At 45.0% G+C, this 18,327-nt stretch overlaps 1 long non-coding RNA gene across 1 annotated transcript in view; it reads right to left on the bottom strand.

Annotated features, from left to right (window-relative positions):
* Positions 1-18,327, bottom strand: part of LOC140484534 (uncharacterized) — a 40,979-nt gene that overhangs the window by 16,739 nt on the left and 5,913 nt on the right. Inside the window, exons 4-6 of the long non-coding RNA XR_011962240.1 lie at positions 13,523-13,627; positions 9,315-9,421; positions 3,559-3,666 (exon numbers count right to left, since the gene is read on the bottom strand). This is a non-coding gene — a long non-coding RNA (uncharacterized lncRNA). The remainder of the gene's footprint in view (positions 1-3,558; positions 3,667-9,314; positions 9,422-13,522; positions 13,628-18,327) is intronic.

Here is an 18,327-nt window from a genome sequence, read left to right as displayed (position 1 = left end):
GTACCAGTCTCAGACTCACCTCTTTTCTCACTATCTCTTTAGGTTTACCCCGACTCCCTCACTGGATTAATGCCTCCCGAGTGGCACTAGCAAATCTCCCTGCTCGTCAGGACCCCATGCTTTCCCCTTCCTATGCCATTGGTACCAATGTATAATGTCCTCCCACTGGTTATTTTCCCTTTTGAGAATATTCTGCTCCCTCAGAGACATCCTTGACACTGGCACAAATGCAGCATCACCCCATTCTGATGTCTCACTGTCAGCTGCAGAAACGGCAGACTGTGCCCCTGACTAGAGAGTCCCCTATCACCATCGATCGTGTGGAACTGGATATACCTCACATTGTGTTAGAAACCAGTCTCAGTCACAGTAACTTGACTGTCAGTGCTACATTCCCCTGAAAGTCTATTACCACCTACATTTTCCAAAACAGAAAACTTGTCTTAGATGGGGATAGCCACAGGAGACTCCTGCAGTACCAACCTACCCCTCCTCGCTTTCCTGGCAGTAAACCATCTACCTGACTGTATCTGCAGTATCCTGCATTCCTGAGACTGATACCTATCACACCCAACCCCCCCCCACCCTCCCCCACCGGCTCCTGTCAATTCCTCACTGCCTTTAATCACTCCTCCACCAATCAATGCGTTCCAATATGATTTGCAATCACACTTCCTGCAGACAATCATCAGGATCATTGAAACTCTGAGGTAAAAACAATAACTGCAGATGCTGAAAACCAAATACTGGATTAGTGGTGCTGGAAGAGCACAGCAGTTCAGGCAGCATCCAAGGAGCAGCGAAATCGACGTTTCGGGCAAAAGCCCTTCATCAGGATGAAGGGCTTTTGCCCGAAACGTCGATTTCGCTGCTCCTTGGATTCTGCCTGAACTGCTGTGCTCTTCCAGCACCACAAATCCATCATTGAAACTCTCCCTAATCTCCCGCATCCGACAGGAACAGCACGCCACTCTACAACAGGCCATCTCTCCGCCTTAACAATCCACAGACCAAGACAAAGGCACAGTCTTACTGCTCAAAAAATACTGCCTGAGAATAACTTAATGCTTACGTTTCATATCTTAAACATTTCATCAAGAGACCCTAAGACATTAAAAATAAATCCTCACCTTACTCATTATTGTAGATTTAATAAAATTAAACCGACTAAGATTGATATTTGAAGAGACTGAAACTCACTGAGCTGATCCCCGGCTCTGAGTACTTCCAAGGGTGAGGTCTCTCTGAGGGCAGCTGTGAAATGTCACTGTTTCTCTTCTCTGCCCACTCCATTTCCAGAGAGGTTTTTTACTTCACAGCAAGTCAGCTCAGAGAGGTCACGGCTAGGTTTTATTCACTGGGGGTTGCCTTTGATGCCCAGACCAGTATTTATTGGCCACCTTTACTTGTCTTGGAGAAAGTGGTGGTTAACCCCCTCCCTGAAATGCTACAGTCCATGTACACCACAGTGATGTTTGGACAACAATCCCCCTCTAGCCCCAGAACCCTCCCTGTCTCTGTAATCCCCCTCCGGCTTCAGAAATTACATGTCTGTGGCATAAGATTTTTATTTAGATTCATTTTTGTTCAATAAACTGGCCCAAAAAAGTGAAATATTTCACCCCCAAACAAATTTCTGTTGATTGATCTTTTGGAGAGGCTGACACATGGACGTTGCAGTGTTTTATCTCAAATTGTACACGTAGAATGATGGAACTTTCTTTTAAACATTGCTAAAAAGGGAGGCAATGGCTTAATGGTATTCCTGCCAGATGAGTGATATGTACAGTGTTCCGAGGATTAGGGTTAGAATCCCAACATGACTGATGGTGGCATCGGAATTCAATACAATCTAGAATGGAAAGGCGAATGATGACCATGAAACTATTGTCGATTGTTAGAAAACCCATCTGGTTCACTAATGTCCTGGAGGGAAGGAAACGGTCATCCTCACCTGGTCTGACCTACATGTGACTCCAGACCCACAGCAATGTGGTTAACTCTCAACTGCCCTCACCAAAAATACTTTAAAAACTGTTAACAAATACTCCGCAGGTATCACTTAAAAACTGGCTGTTCCCATTGGGACTGTGAATTTCTGAACGGCCTGAACTAAAACGGAGTTTCATAGAACATAGAACATAGAACAATACAGCACAGAACAGGCCCTTCGGCCCACGATGTTGTGCCGAACTTCTATCCTAGATTAAGCACCCATCCATGTACCTATCCAAATGCCGCTTAAAGGTCGCCAATGAATCTGACTCTACCACTCCCACGGGCAGCGCATTCCATGCCCCCACCACTCTCTGGGTGAAGAACCCACCCCTGACATCTCCCCTATACCTTCCACCCTTCACCTTAAATTTATGTCCCCTTGTAACACTCTGTTGTACCCGGGGAAAAAGTTTCTGACTGTCTACTCTATCTATTCCTCTGATCATCTTATAAACCTCTATCAAGTCACCCCTCATCCTTCGCCGTTCCAACGAGAAAAGGCCGAGAACTCTCAACCTATCCTCGTATGACCTACTCTCCATTCCAGGCAACATCCTGGTAAATCTTCTCTGCACCCTCTCCAAAGCTTCCACATCTTTCCTAAAGTGAGGCGACCAGAACTGCACACAGTACTCCAAATGTGGCCTAACCAAAGTCCTGTACAGCTGCAACATCACCTCACGACTCTTGAATTCAATCCCTCTGCTAATGAACGATAATACTCCATAGGCCTTCTTACAAACTCTATCCACCTGAGTGGCAACCTTCAAAGATCTATGTACATAGACCCCAAGATCCCTCTGTTCCTCCACCTGACCAAGAACCCTACCATTAACCCTGTATTCCGCATTCTTATTTGTTCTTCCAAAATGGACAACTTCACACTTGGCAGGGTTGAACTCCATCTGCCACTCCTCAGCCCAGCTCTGCATCATATCTAAGTCCCTCTGCAGCCGACAACAGCCCTCCTCACTGTCCACAACTCCACCTTCTCCCTGTCTCCCCTCACTCTGTTTACACCCAACTCCAGAACACTCTCATTGAGCCAAGCAGCCCTCACAGTGCAGCCCTGTCATTTTCATTGTCTGCTCATACCTACACTGCCCTCAGCCTCCTGTACTGTTCCAATGCATCTCAATGGGAGCTCAGGGACAGCACCTCATCTTTCAATTCAGCCCTTTGTAACCCCAGAGTCAACATGGACCTCAGCAGTTTCTGGATGAACAGACAGTTGTCAGAAGCTGGAACATTCCACCTGAAAAGGTACTGGAATTTGAGTCCAAAAGGACTTTTAATGGGAAGTTTGCAGGTAATTGAAAATATGAAGTTTACAGGTTAACATCATGAAGTGGGTGATTGTAAGAACTCTCAGATTTAGACCCAAAGAGACGAGGTGTAATCTGGATAAATCTGTGCTCCCTCTCAGGCCAATATCTCCTTCCTCTGTTGCAGGGCCTGGAACAGAGCACACACCCAAAGGGTGACCCAACCATGAATTTGTACACCTTTCTGCTTAACAAAAATATTGGAGATATTTTCCCACAAACAGAACAGACAAACCTTTCTCCTTCCACAGTTAAATGCCAATAATATTCAGATCCTGATGACTCCATTGACTGTAAAAACTTGCTTTTGAGATCCCAGCCTCAATTATTCTGATTTAATATCCTATGAAATGAATTCACAACACAAAACTCACAGTCAGTGCAGGAAGAATATAAAGACATACTTTTCTCTTGGTATGTGCTTGATGTGTAAATGCCTCTCTTCAAATCGCACCCCCCATCCTAGGAAGGGGACATGCACATGCGCCTCACCTGTACATTACCCCCAATAAAAATGGTGGCCATATCCCAGGGCCTGTCACTGCCTAAAGGCTGCAGCCAATATCCCATCTGTTGCAAATGTGGGACTAAGAGTTTCTAATTCAGACTTACGAACCGCACACAGAGTGGAATAAAAACTTCCCAGTCTAAAGTGACTCATTATCTCCCTGTCCCCGAGGCCACTCTCCCCTTTCCTGTTTGCGTCTCCCACATTCACCAACTGACGTGTCACGTGGCACTGCGTTGGCAGAGTTACTGGTGATGTATCATCCCACTGGCCACGCCCCTCATTCACTCCCATTGTCTGGATGACCAGCTGGTTCCACTTGGTCCACCAGTCCCACCACCTTTTCCTATTGGTCTGAAGCTGCCATCAATCAGCTGGACCCCATTGTGAGGTCAGTGGTGGGATCCTCCCCCTGTCTGAATTAAACCCGGAAGGTGTATGGATGGTGTCAATCAGGAACAACAAGCAGAAGGTGCTGGGAAATCTCAGCAGGTCTGGCAGCATCTGGGAACAGAAATCTGTCCAGTGGCCCTTCCTCAGAACCATGGGAGCTGGGAAAATTAGAATCCTGACAGCATGGAAACAGGCTATTCGGCCCAAAACGTCCACAGCGTCCCTCCGAAGGGTATCCCACCAAAACTCTTTCCCCTACCCTACTACTGTATATTTCTCCTGACTAATGCATCTAACCTACACATCCCTGAGCATTATGGGAAATTTAGCTTGGCCAATTCAACTCACCTGCAGATCTTTGTACTGCAGGAGATTGGGGTTAAAGAGTAAATAATAGGCAGGGACAGAACCCAAAGAGAGACCAGAACATTTGGAAAGACAAAGGAGTGGATTACGATCTGGCTGGGAGTGTGCATAGCTGTTAATGGAGGGGACAGGAACCTGTGTCTGGCAGCATCTCAGTGGAGGTGGCGAAAATGGCGACTGATGATCTACATTCTGCTGCAAAAACAGACCCCAAGCTTCCAGCTGCCTGTCATTTTAACACACGAGCCTGTTCCCTGGCCAACATCTCTATCTCATGCTTACTGCTGTGTTCCAGTGAAGCCAGAACATACCAAATGGCCCCGAAATTTCAAGGACTGCAATTTCCCCTCCCATGTGGTCAATACCATCCAATGTATCTCTTCCACTTCCTGCACCTCTGCCTTTGAAACCCACACCTCCAACTGCAACAATGATAGAACACCCCCCCCGCGCCAAGTCCTTACCTTCCACCCAGATACAACACATCATCCTCTGTCATTTCCACCACCTACAATCAGACCGCACCACCAGATTCTTAAGGGGTTTGACAGAATAAATACTGATGTGCCTGAGGGTAAATACTGAGAGGGGAGTTTTAAACCAGATTCTCAGCCAGTCACAGAATCAAGGGTTCTGCTTTGGATTCGTCAAGTTTAAGGCAACACAGACACAGGTAAGGGGTTTCAGTAGCAATGGAGCTGGGGTGAAGAGGAGATAAGCAACAGTTTAGAGATTGGAATTCCTGGTGTTTGGGATTGTGTAGATGTCTAATCAGAAGGTCAGCTTCGCGTCAGATATAACAGCAGTATTGTGAAGAGTCTAGTTCTGCTGCATAGTTCCCAGTGAGAGGGAGAGGCTCAGCAGTTAGGGAAAGGAAGTTGGAAGGCAACGGGTTGAACCATTACAATGTTTCATTGGAGGAAACGGCACCTAATCGAGTAGTGGGAATGTGGTAAGCAGTTTGATAACTGAGTAACAGTGGAGTAATGGAGAGGGATGATGGGGAGGGAGAGCTGGGCATCGTCAGTGTACATGTGAAACCCAACATGGTACTTTCGCACAATGTCACCTCCTGGCAGTATGTAGGTGAGAGACAGGAGGTGCCAAGGGTAGATCCATGAGGGACACCAAATGCAAGGAATTCAAAAAGGAAATGTCAGTTTTTCACAGAACGGGAGAGAAGGACATAACCAGAAAAGACAGAACAAGGAACAATGTCTGTGAATCGGTGAGGGGGACTGATGAGGAGGAGGAGAAAAGAGAGTTGGAAAGGCTATGGTTTAGTGAGATTAGGGTAAAGGGTCAAGATGAGCTCGGATAAGGCTTGACATGAGATGAGATTGGAGAAAGACACAAGTTGGGACAAAAACCGGGTTCACCACGTGAGGCAGTTTGACTCAGTGGGCTAGTGGGAGGGAGGGAAGCAGCAGGTTGGATTGTCTCAGTCTTAGTGACAGAGAAACTCCATGTGCTCCAAACTCTTGTTGTTGGAGAGAAGGATGGAGGAGACAGGATGATGGTCAGTGTTTGACAAAGAAACAAAACCTGGGTAAGTGATATTTAAAATGAATGATCAAACCTAATGTATTTAAATTTTATCCAAAATATTAAAACGAATGACTGAAGTCCTGGTTCGAATCCCATCTTGGCAGATGGTGGAATCTGAATTCAAGAAAAAAAACAACGTATTAGGAATCTCCTGATCTCCATGAAACCATTTGTCATTGGCGAAAAAAGTCCTGCCAACCTGACAGCGGCCCAGCCAGCTACTCACTGTATTAATCACTGCAAAGTCTCAACAAAGGAATGAAACTGGATGGACAACTCGGCATCTAAGAAGGCACCATTTAATACAACCACAGAATCAGCCCTCTCGATGGTGCAATGTCCTCCAGACTAACATCTGGATTTTGGGGCCAAAATGTGCAGAGCTGTCTCACAGACCAATCAAGGAACAGCCTGACATAGTCATACTCATGAAATCAACCCTTACAGACAATGACCAGACACCACCATCACCATCCCAAGATATTGAGATTGTGGTGATGGAAAAGCGCAACAGGTCAGGCAGCATCCGGGGAGAAGGAGAATCGATGTTTCGAGCCTAAGCCCATCATCAGCCTGACCTGCTGTGCTTTTCCAGTACCAGACTCTTGACTCTGATCTCCAGCATCTGCAGTCTTCACTTTCTCCTGAAATCTCTGGATATGTCCTGCCCCACTGACAGGACAGACCAGGCAGAGGTGGTGGTACAGACAGGGAGGATTTACCCTGGGAGTACTCAGCATTGGCTCCGGAGACCAGGAAGTCTCATGGCTCCTGCTGATTACCACATACCATCCTCCCTCGGCTGATAAATCATTTCTCCTTCATGTTGAACAACATTTGAAGGAAGCACTGAGGTAGTAAAATGGTGTCAAACGTACTCTGGGTACAGGATTTCAATGTCCACTATCGAGACTAACTCTGTAACAGAATTACTGACTGAGCTGGCCAGGTCCTAAAGGATATAGCTGCTCAACTGAGTCTGCAGCGGGTGGTGAGGGAACCAAGAGTGTAAAACATACTTGATCTCATTGTTATGAATTGACCAGCTTCAGATACATCTGGCCATGACAGTATCGGTAGGAGCGACCATCACACATTCCTTTTGGAGACAAAGTCTTGGCTTAAAGTTAAGAAAAACCTCCATTGTGTTGAGTGGCACCATTACCGTTCTAAATGGGACAACTTTGAAGAGATGTCGGATCTCAAACTGGGTATCTCTGAGGCACTGTGGGACATCAACAGCAGAACTGTACTCCAGCACAATCTGTAATCTCATGGGTTTGTAAATCCTGCTCTCACCCATCACAATGGACAGTAAAGGAGGGCATGCCAAGAGCAGCATCAGGCATAATTAAAAATGAAGTGCCAACCTGGTGAATCTACCAAACAGGACCATCTGCATTTCAAAACAGCATCAGCAGCAAGTGATAGAGCTAAACGATCCCTCAACCAATAGATCAAATCGGAGCTCTGCAGTTCTCCCACACCCAGTTGTGAACGGTGATGGATAATTAAACAACTCACTGGAGGAAGCATCACAGATATCCCCACCCTTACTGATGGAGGGGCCTCACACACTCACGCACCATTTAAGACAACAGCATTTGCTGCAATCTTCAGCCGGAAGTGCAAAGTGGGATGATCCATCTCAGCCGTCTCCAGTGGTGTCTAACATCATAGAGGTGAGTTTTAAGCCAGTTCGGTTCAGTTTGAATAACATCAAGAAATGGTTAAGTAGTGCAAAGGCTACGGGCCCTGCCAACATTCTGGCAATAATACTGATGGTTTGTGCTCCAGAACTTGCCACCCACCAAGTCACGTACCACTCCAGCACTGGCATCTACCGACAATGTGGAACATTGCCCAGGGATGTTCAACACAAAAACACAGTGCAATCCAATCCAGGCAATTTCCATCTATCAGTCCACACTCGATCAGCAGTAAAGTGATGGAAGATGTTATCAACAGGGCTACCAAGCAGCAGCTGCTCAGCAACAGCCAGCTGAGTGACACTCATTTTAGGCTCCACCAGGGCCACTCAGCTCCCGATTGTGTTACCGCCCTGATTCACAATCTGGAAACCAACTGAATCCTAGAGGTGAGGTGAGAGTGACAGCCCGGTCTCACTACAAGATCACTAATTCTAGCTGAATCCACCCTTCTCTCAGCTTATACACTTCATCCATCTTGTGTTATCTCCAGACTTCAGTATCCAAACATACCCCTGGCCAGCTTGCCACATTCAACCTCCCTGTAATCTCAAGAAAAACTAAATCTCTAGATTAGATTACATTACAGTGTGGAAACAGGCCCTTCGACCCAACAAGTCCACACCGCCCCGCTGAAGCACAACCCACCCATATCCCTACATCTACCCCTTACCTAACACTACGGGCAATTTAGCATGGCCAATTCACCTGACCTGCACATTTTTGGACTGTGGGAGGAAACCGGAGCACCCGGAGGAAACCCACGCAGACACGGGGAGAACGTGCAAACTCCACACAGTCAGTCGCCTGAGGCGGGAATTGAACCCGGGTTTCTGGTGCTGCGAGGCAGCAGTGCTAACCACTGTGCCGCTCTACTGTCCAAGTACTCCCTCGTACCAAAACTTGTTGATCCATCAAAAGGCTGTATTCATAATCAACAACATAGAGCCACAGGGATGTACAGCATGGAAACAGACCCTTCAATCCAACCCGTCCATGCCGACCAGATATCCCAACTCAATCTAGTCTCACCTGCCAGCATCCAGCCCACATCCATCAATTTAAAATTCTCACCCTTGATTTAATTCCTGATTGTGATCATCCCAAGCTCGCTGCATCTCACACCCTTTGAGACCTCGACAACCCATTCTGTTTGAGACTCCCAATGATCTGTTAATTCATTACTTCACCTATGTGGCTGCTTTTACAGTTGTCAAAGCAACAAGGTCTGAAATTCGCAGTCAAAACCTCACAGGTCTGCTTTCCTCCTTTAAGACATTCCTCAAAACCTGCTTACTTGGCAATGCTTTTGGTCACCTGACCTAATATCACCATCTCTGGCATTATGTTTAAAATTCTCAATAATATTTTTGTGGAATTATAAGCATAATAACAAAAATAGAAACTGTTGTTGATTTGGACATTATCTTTACTGTTGCTGAATGAGTAATCTGTAATGTCTCTTACCCAACCATATTGTGGGAGCACCTCCACCACACAAACTGCAGCTGTACAAGAAAGTCAAACATCACCCTCTCCACAGGCAACAGGGTTTTGGCATTAATCACTGGTATCTGTGGAAGGAGAAACACAGTTGATGTTTCAGGGAGTGCAAAATGGATTACAGGGAATGAAAATGGTGCAGAATTTGAAAGTCAGAAATGGAAGGAAGATAGACTTGCTTATTGGAAAAAGGAATTCTTGACTGTTAAAGATTTTCCAGAAAATATTGATAAGCAGCACATGGTCAGGGACTGTGCGGCAGTGAAAAATTAACTTACAATAATGTCTGTAAAAATAATAGTAAAATATCAAACAGACCAAAAATACACCCATTGTTCGAGACTGAGGAAGCTCGATATTGACAAAGTGGTCATGAGGGAGCCCAGAGATGAAGCAGAACAGTATAAGCTGTTATGATCCCACAGTCATAGAGATGTATAGCACCGACACAGACCCTTCAGTCTAACTCATCCTTGCCAAACAGGTATCCGAACCTAATCTATTCCCATTTGCCAGCACATCGCCCATATCCCTGTAAATGCTTCCTAATCATATCATGTGTCTATTTAAATGCCTTTAACATGTTTTAATTGGACTAGCCTCCACCACTTCCTCTGGCAGCTTATTCCACCCACTGCATGAAAGAGTTGTCCTTTAGGCCCCTTTGAAATTTTATCTGTTTACCCTAAAGCAATGCCCTCTACTTCTGGAGACCACCACTCCAGGGAAAACAGCTTGTTCATTTACTCTGTTCATGCCCCTCATGATTGTATAAACCTCCATAACATCACCGCTCAGCTTATGGCACTCCAGGGAAAACAGCCCCAGCCTTTTACGCCTCACCCTGTAGCTCAAATCCTCCAACCCTAACAACATCCTTGTCAGTCTTTTTTGAAACCTTTCAAGTTTCACAGCACCGTTCTGATAGGAGGCAGGCCAGAACTGCACACACTATTCCAAAAGTGGCCTAACAAATGTCCTGTACAGCAACATGACCTCCCACATCCTATACTCAATGCTCGAACCAATAAAGGAAAATATACTGAACACCTTCTTCATCATCCTATCATTGACTTGCAAGGACTATGAACCTGCAGTCCAAGGTCTCTTTGTTCCACAAACGTCTCCAGGGCCTTGTCATTCAGTGTATAAGTCCTGCCCTGATTTGCTTTTCCAAAATGCAGCACCTCACATTTATCTAAATTAAACCCCATCTGATCAATATCTCATTGTTATCTGAGGTAACGTTCTTGATTATCCACAACACCTCCAATTTTGTATGACCTGCAAACTCATTTATGATACCAAATCATTTACTGAATGACGAAACAAATCCAGGGGGGGGGGGGGGGGGGAAATAACAAATAGACTCGTGAAAATTCACTAAAATTTGGTGGATTCTGGGATGGATTTGACAGACTGGAAGCTGCAAACGTGGTGCCACTATTTTTCAAAAGGACCCGTTAGCTTAACTTCTGTAATGGAGAAAATGCTTGAACCTCTCAAGGAAGTAGTGGTGAGATATCTGGGTAGAAATTGTCTCATTGAGCAGACACAGCATGGATTCAGGAAAGACAGGTCATGTAGAACGCATTTACTGGAATTATTTGAGGATACGACGAGTGCGTTAGACAAGGCACACTCGGTGGATGTGGTGTACCTGGATTTCCAGAAGGTATCCGATAAGTTGCCACACAAAAGGCTGCTGAATAAGGTAAAGATGCACAGCATTATGGGTAATTATCATTGATACAGGATTGGTTAACCAGCAAAAAATAATGAATGGGGATGAACGGGTGTTTGGATTAGTGTTGGCACTACAACTGTTTGCAATTTACACAAATGTTTTGGAGTTGAGGACCAAGTGTACGGTGTCAGAGTTCACATTTGATACAAAGATGAGGTAAAGCAATGTCTGCAGAGGCCACTGTAAGTCTGCACAGGGATACAGATCAGTTACGTGAGTGGGTAAGGGTCTGGCAGATGGAGTTCAATGTTGGGAAATGTGAGGTCATCCATTTTGGTCGTATGAACAGAAAACTGGATGACGAAATGGTGAAAACTTGCAGCGAGAGCTGGGTGTTCTTGTGCATGAATCACAGGAAGTTGGTTTGCAGGTGCAGCAGGTAATTATGGCAGTGAAGGGAATATTGTCCTTCATTGCTAGAGGGATGGTTATGCTGCAGCTGTACAGGGTGCTGGGGAGGCCACACCTGGAGTACTGTGTACAGGTTTGGTCCCCTTACGTTAGCAAGGATGTACTGGTACTGTAGGGAGTACAGAGGAGGTTCACTAGTTTGAGTTGGGAGTTGAGAGGATTGGTGTATGTGGAGAGATTGAGAAAACTGGTTCTATAGTCATTGTAATTTAGAAGAATGGGAGGTTGCATCAGAAAAAATAAAATTATGAAGGGAGTAGATAAGACAGAAGCAGGGAGGCTATTTCCACTGGGGGCTGGTCAAACTACAGAGCATAACCTCAAAATAAGGGGGAGCAGATTTAGGACTGAGTTCAGGAGGAGCTTCTTCAGCTAAAGGGTTGTGAATCTGTGGAATTCCCTGCCGAGTGCAGCATTTGACATTATCAACTTGAATGCCTTTAAGGCAAAATGTAGATTTGTGAACAGGAAAAGAATTAAGGGTTTATGATGAGAGAGCAGGAATGTGGAGCTGAGGCCATGAAAAGATCAGCCTGATCTTATTGAATGGCAGAGCAGGCTTGAGGGGCCAGATGAATGTTCTTGCCTTGTGCCATCAAAATTGGCCTTTGTCCAATTCAGAACCTTAACGTTTAGATCTGGTATATTATGTTCTGTAACTATTTTAAAAATAGAATTATCAGAGAATCCCAAGTGTGGAAACAGGTCATTCAGCCCATCACATTGATACTGACCCTGAAAGCCTCTAAACCTGCCCCTGTAACATTGCATTTCCCAGAGCCACCCAACCTCCACATCCCTGAACATTATGGGCAATTCAGCCTGGATAATCCACCCAACCTACACATCTTTGGACTGTGGGAGGAAACCAGAGGGCCCAGACGAAATCCATGCAGAAAACCCCAATAAGGTGATCATCCCTTTCTCATTTCCCAGTTCCACCTAAATAACTTCACTGACCATACTCCCAGGAATATCCTCCCTAAGCAAAAACATAATGCTATTTCGAATCAAAAATGCCACTCCCCCTCCTCTCTTATCCCCCTTTCTATCCTTGCTATAGCATCTATACCCTGGAACATTAAGCTGCCAGGCCTATCCATCACTGAGTGATGCCTCTGTAATTGCTATAATATCCCAGTGCCATGTTCAAAACCACACACTGAGCTCATCTGCTTTCCCTGTCAGGCGTCTTCTATTGAAGTAAATGCAGTGCAACTGCTCAGTCCGTCTTCATTCTGTGCCTTGCCCTTGCCTGCCTTGACTATTTGACTTCTGAACTGTACCAGCCTCAGACATACCTCTTTTCTCACTATCTTCTTGGGTTTACACCCACTCCCTCACTGGTTTAATGCCTCCCGAGTATCACTGGCAAGTCTCCCTCCCTTCCAATTCATGTACAATCCATCCTTCTTATGCAGGTCAACTCTACTCCAGAGGAGATCACAACGATCCATAAAACGTGAATCCTTTTCCGCTGCACCAGCTCCTTAGCCACTCATCCAGCACCTCCTCCTCTGTAATATGGACATTTTTCAAGATGTCACCATTTATTTCCCCACATTCTATATCTCCCATGTACTTCTTCACAGTAAACACTAATGCAAAATATTTGTTTCCTATCTCACCCATCGCCTGCAGCTCCACACAATGGCTGCCTTGCTGATCTTTGAGGGTCTCGATTTTCTCCCTAGTTAGCCTTTTTTTCTTCATGTATTTACAAAAGCCCTTCGGATTATCCTTAACCCTATTTGCCAAAGCTATCTCACGTCCCTTTTTTGCCTCCTGATTTCCCTCTTAATTATACTCCTACTGCCTTTATACTCAAAAATTTTTTTGATTGGAATAAATGCAAAATATAACATCTTGACAAAACAAACGAGGGCAGGACTTACACTCAATAAAAGTAGGGCCTTGAGTAGTGATATGGTGACAAAGCGACCGAGGGCTTCAGGTCTTTGAAATTTGTGTTACATGTAGACAGGGTGGTTAAGAAGGTGCTTAGCAAACTTACCTTTATTTTTCAGAACTTTGAGTCCAGGAGTTGGGACGTTATGTTGAGGATGTACAGGACGTTGGGGAGGCCTCTTCTGGAATACTCTGTCCAGTTCTGGTTGTGCTGTTATAGGAAGGATATTATTAAATTGGAGCAGGTTCAGAAGAGATTTACCAGCATGTTGCCATGAATGGAGGGATTGTGTTCTGAGGAGAGGCTGGATAGGCTGGGAATTTTTTTCACTGGCGTGCACAAGGTTGAAGGGTGACCTTATTAGAGGTTTGCAAAATCAGAAAGAGTGTAGATAAGGTGAATGGCTGGGGGAGAGGGGGATTCAAAACTCCGGTGCATTCATTTCGAGAAGAAATTAGAAAGATTTGAGGAAAGACATTAGGGTTTTTAAAAAAAATTACACACGTGGAATGAACTTCCAGAGGAAGTGGTAGCTGTGAATACAATTACAATATTTAAAAGACATTCAGATAAGTACATAAATAGGAAATATTTGGATGGATGTGGACCAAGCGGAGGCAGGTACAATTAGTTCAGTTTGGAATTATGGTTGGCATGGACTGGTTGGACCACAGGGCCTGTTTCCTTGCTGTATAACATTATGACTCTAATCCTCACTAACTCTAAATTCCTCCATCCTCACAACTCTCCCGATCACTGTCACTTCATCCAGCTTCACAACTCTTCCTTATTTATATAATTCCTCACCAGCCACAGAACGCTCCCTATCTCATGTCCTCCAGTTTCTCAGATCTCTGTGATATGTGCCTTTCTTTAGTTCCAGCCTTGAGGATGTCCTCATTCACTCAAATTGGTTGGAGGACAAACTGGTACAACCTGGTCCTCCAGTACTGCCCTCTGCCCCCTATTGGCCTGCGCTGACATCAATCATCGAGGCCCATTGTGAGGTGAGTGGTGGGATCCTCCCTCTCTCTGCCCTGGGACGAGCTTCAACATTCACAGTCAATGGGCCAGTATCACAGAGCACAGAGGCTGGGGCTATTCAGCCCATTTAGGATGTACCCTCTCCCTCTGGAGATGCTGCAAATCTGTCCCAATTCCCTTCCCATTTGCCCATAGACCCCCAAATTTTCCCTTAAAAAGTAAGATTCCAAATCTGTTTATGAATAACTGCTGAGTCTGTCTCCAGCTGCCATTCAGACTGTTCCAGATACTCAGAACTTACTGAATAAAATAATGTTCACATATTCACATTATTTGCCAATTACCTGAAAATAGTTATTAAAATTGTGACTTTGTTAACAATTCCCCTCTCTCTGCAGATTAGAGATCCTAGAAACAAATTTGCACCTGGTCAAAATCACTGCTTAACCTTCTCAGCTCCAAGGACAATTATCTGTGCTTCTGCTAGCTCTCCACAAAAGAGGAACACATCTTATTTTCATTTATTAGTGTCATAGAGATGTACAGCACAGAAACAGACCTTTGGTCCAATTTGTCCATGACAACGAGGAATCCTCAACAAATGGAGCCCCATTTGCCAGCTATTGGTCCATATCATTGGAAACTCTTCCTATTCACGTACCCAATCAGATGCCTTTCAAATGTTGTAATTGTATCAGCCTCCACTACTTCATCTGGCAGCTCATTCCACACAAACACCACACACAGCTTGAAAACTTTGCCCCTTCGATCCGTTTTTAATCTTTGCCCTCTCAACTTAAGCCCATGTGATCTTATTTTGAACCCACCTAACTAGGGGGAAAAGACCCTGGCTGTTCACCTTATCCATGCCCTTCATGACTTTATAAATCTCCATGAAGTCACCTCTCAGTCTTTGACTCTCCAGGGAAATTAACCCCTAGCCTATTCAGCCTCTCCCTGAAGCCCAAATCCTCCAACCCGAGCAAAGTCTTTGTAAATCTTGTCTGAACTCTTTCAAGATTCACAACATCCTTTCCAGAACAGGGAATTTCAAACTTAAAACATAATTCCTGAAATGGCTTAATCGATGTCCTGTCCAACCACAATTTGACGTCCCAGCTTCTGAACTCAAAGCATTGACCAATAAATATAAGCATACCAAACACCACCTTCACTAGTCTGCCGACCTGCGACTCTACTTTCAAGGAACAATGAACCTGCACTCCATGGTCTCTATGTTCAGCAACATTCCCAAGGACTTTACCATTAAGTGTACAAGTCCTGCTCTGATTTGCCTTTCCAAAATCCAACAGCTTACATTTGTCTAAATTGAACCCAGTCTGCCATTCCTCGCTCCAATGGCCCATCTGGTCAAGACTCTGTTGCATTCTGAACTAACCTTCTTCATTGTCCACTACACCACCAATTTTGGTGTCTTCTGTAAACCCACTGACCATATCTCATATATGAACATCCAAGTCACTTATTCAAGGACCCAATATCCATTCCTGCAGGACAACGCTGCTCAGAGGCCTCCAGTCCGCAAAGCAACCCTCCATCACCACCCTCTGCCTCCTACCTTCAAGCCAGTTTTGTATCCAAATGTCTGGTTCTCCCAACATTTCATGTTATCTAACCTTGCTAACCAGTCTGCTATGTGGAACATCGTTCAGGGTCCATATAGACAACGTCCACGGTCTGCCTTCATCAATCATCTTTGCCACATCTTCAAAGAAACTCAATCAAGTTAGAGAGAGAGAATTTCCCACACACAAAGTCATGATGACTATCCCTAATCAATCCTTGTCTTTCCAAATACATGTAAATCCTGTTCCTCAGAATCCCTTCCAACAACTTACCTACCACTGACGTTAGGTTGACTGTTCTCTTGTTCCCTGGCCTTTCCCTTTCCTTACCACCTTTTTAAAATAATGGCACCCATCTTCCAGCACCTCACCTGTCACAAACAATGATATAAATACCTCAGGGAGGGGCACTGCCATCACCTTCCTAGCTTTCCACAAATTTCTGGGATAACCTGATCAGGTCCCAGGGATTTATCCACCTTGCTACTGTTTAAGACATCCAGGACTTCCTCCTCTGTAATATAGACACTTTTCAAGTTATCACTATTTATTTCTCCAAACTCTCTGGAATAGAATAGCATAGTATTTCTCCCAACACCTGTTGTTACATAGATGGCCTTGTTGATCTTTAAGGGGTCCTGTTCTCTGTCTGCTTATTATTTTATCCTCAATGTATTTGTAGAATCTCTTTGGATTCTCCTTAAACTATTTCCTAGAGATATTTCAAGTCCCCTTTTTGCTCTCCTGATTACCCTCGAGTATATTCCTGTAAAAACGTGATCCTGTACTCCCAATTCCTCTGTCCCTGCCATATCTGCTCCCAGGAGAAGCAATTCCACTCCAGGACATCCCAGAAAGGTTTCCTCTTTCAAGGACCGCATTTCCCTCCCACTTGATCAACAATGCACCCCAACGCATATCCTCCACTTCCTGTACCTCTATCTTCCCCCCACCCTCCAACCACAATAAGAATGTAATCCCCGTGTCCTCATTTGCCACCCACTAATCTCCATTAACCTCTGCTATGTCCACTACCTACAGTCAGACCCCACCACCAGGGATATAGCTCCTTCCCCAACCCTTTCTATCTTCCACAGAGACCATAGGATCTTTGGTGCTGATGTGCTGCCCCACGGATATCTCAGTCACTCACCCTGCCAAATGGCCAAGTGAGATTATCACTAGATGGATAACCCAGACACCCAGATAACATTCTGGGGCCCAGGGTTTGGATCCCGTCACGGCAGACAGTGGACTGTGAGTTCAATAAAAATTTGGAATGAAGAATCTATTAAAGACCATGAATCCATTGTTGATTATTGCGAAGAAAAACCTCATCAGATTCGCTAATATCCTTCAGGGAAGGAATCTGCCATCCTTACCTGGTCTGGCCGACATGTGACTCCAGACCTACAGCAATGTGGTTGACTCTTTACTGCCCTTTGGGCCCAGGCAGTGACACCCTCATCCTGTGAATGAATAATAAAGAAAGTCAAGTCTTGTACACAACCATACTATTCTTACAGATAAGTGATCTCTTAGTAAATTTGCTTCTCAACTCCCTGCTGACTATTGGGGAAGTGGGGGCCGGTCAATAGTACCATCCCAATAAGGAGATCATCCCTTTCTTATTTCTAAGTTCCACTTGTATAACCTGCCTGGATGTCCTCCCAGGAATACCCTCTTGAAGCCCAGCTGTAATGTTATCCCTTATCAAAAATACCTCTCCCCCCCTGCTCTGTTGCCCCCTTTCTATCTTTGCTATAGCATCTGTACACTGGAACATTAAGCTGCTGGTCCTATCCATCATTACGTCATGCCTCTGTAATTGCTATAATATCCCAGTGCGATGTTCAAAACCATACCCTGAGCTCCTCTGCCCGACCTATCAGGCCTCCTGCATTGAAATAAATGCAGTGTAACTGCTCATTCTGTGCCTTGCCCTTGTCTGCCTTGACTGTTTGACGTCTGAACTGTACCAGCGTCAGACTGAGCTCTTCCCTCACTCTCTCTCTGGGTTTACCCACATTCCTTCACTGGTTTAATGCCTCCTGAATAGCACTAGCAACTGTTCCCTTCCAGTACCAGCACAATCCATCCTTCTGATGGAGGGCAATTCTACCCCACAAGAGATTCCAATGATCCAACAATGTGAACTCTTCTATTCCTATGTCATTGATACCAATAAACAACAGCCTCCCCTCAAAATGGCTATTCTCCCCTTTAAGAATATTCTGCTCCCTCTCTGAGAAATCCTTAAACAAAAATTACACATTCGAATAAAATACCTTACACTCATCAGGTCATCATAAAAGGATTACAGGACACATTGAAGGTTTG

Source organism: Chiloscyllium punctatum, chromosome 13 (assembly GCF_047496795.1).
Source record: "Chiloscyllium punctatum isolate Juve2018m chromosome 13, sChiPun1.3, whole genome shotgun sequence".
In the NCBI taxonomy this organism is placed as follows: domain Eukaryota; kingdom Metazoa; phylum Chordata; class Chondrichthyes; order Orectolobiformes; family Hemiscylliidae; genus Chiloscyllium; species Chiloscyllium punctatum.
Note: the sequence above shows the minus strand (reverse complement) of the source record. Positions and strands in the feature narration are given on the sequence as shown.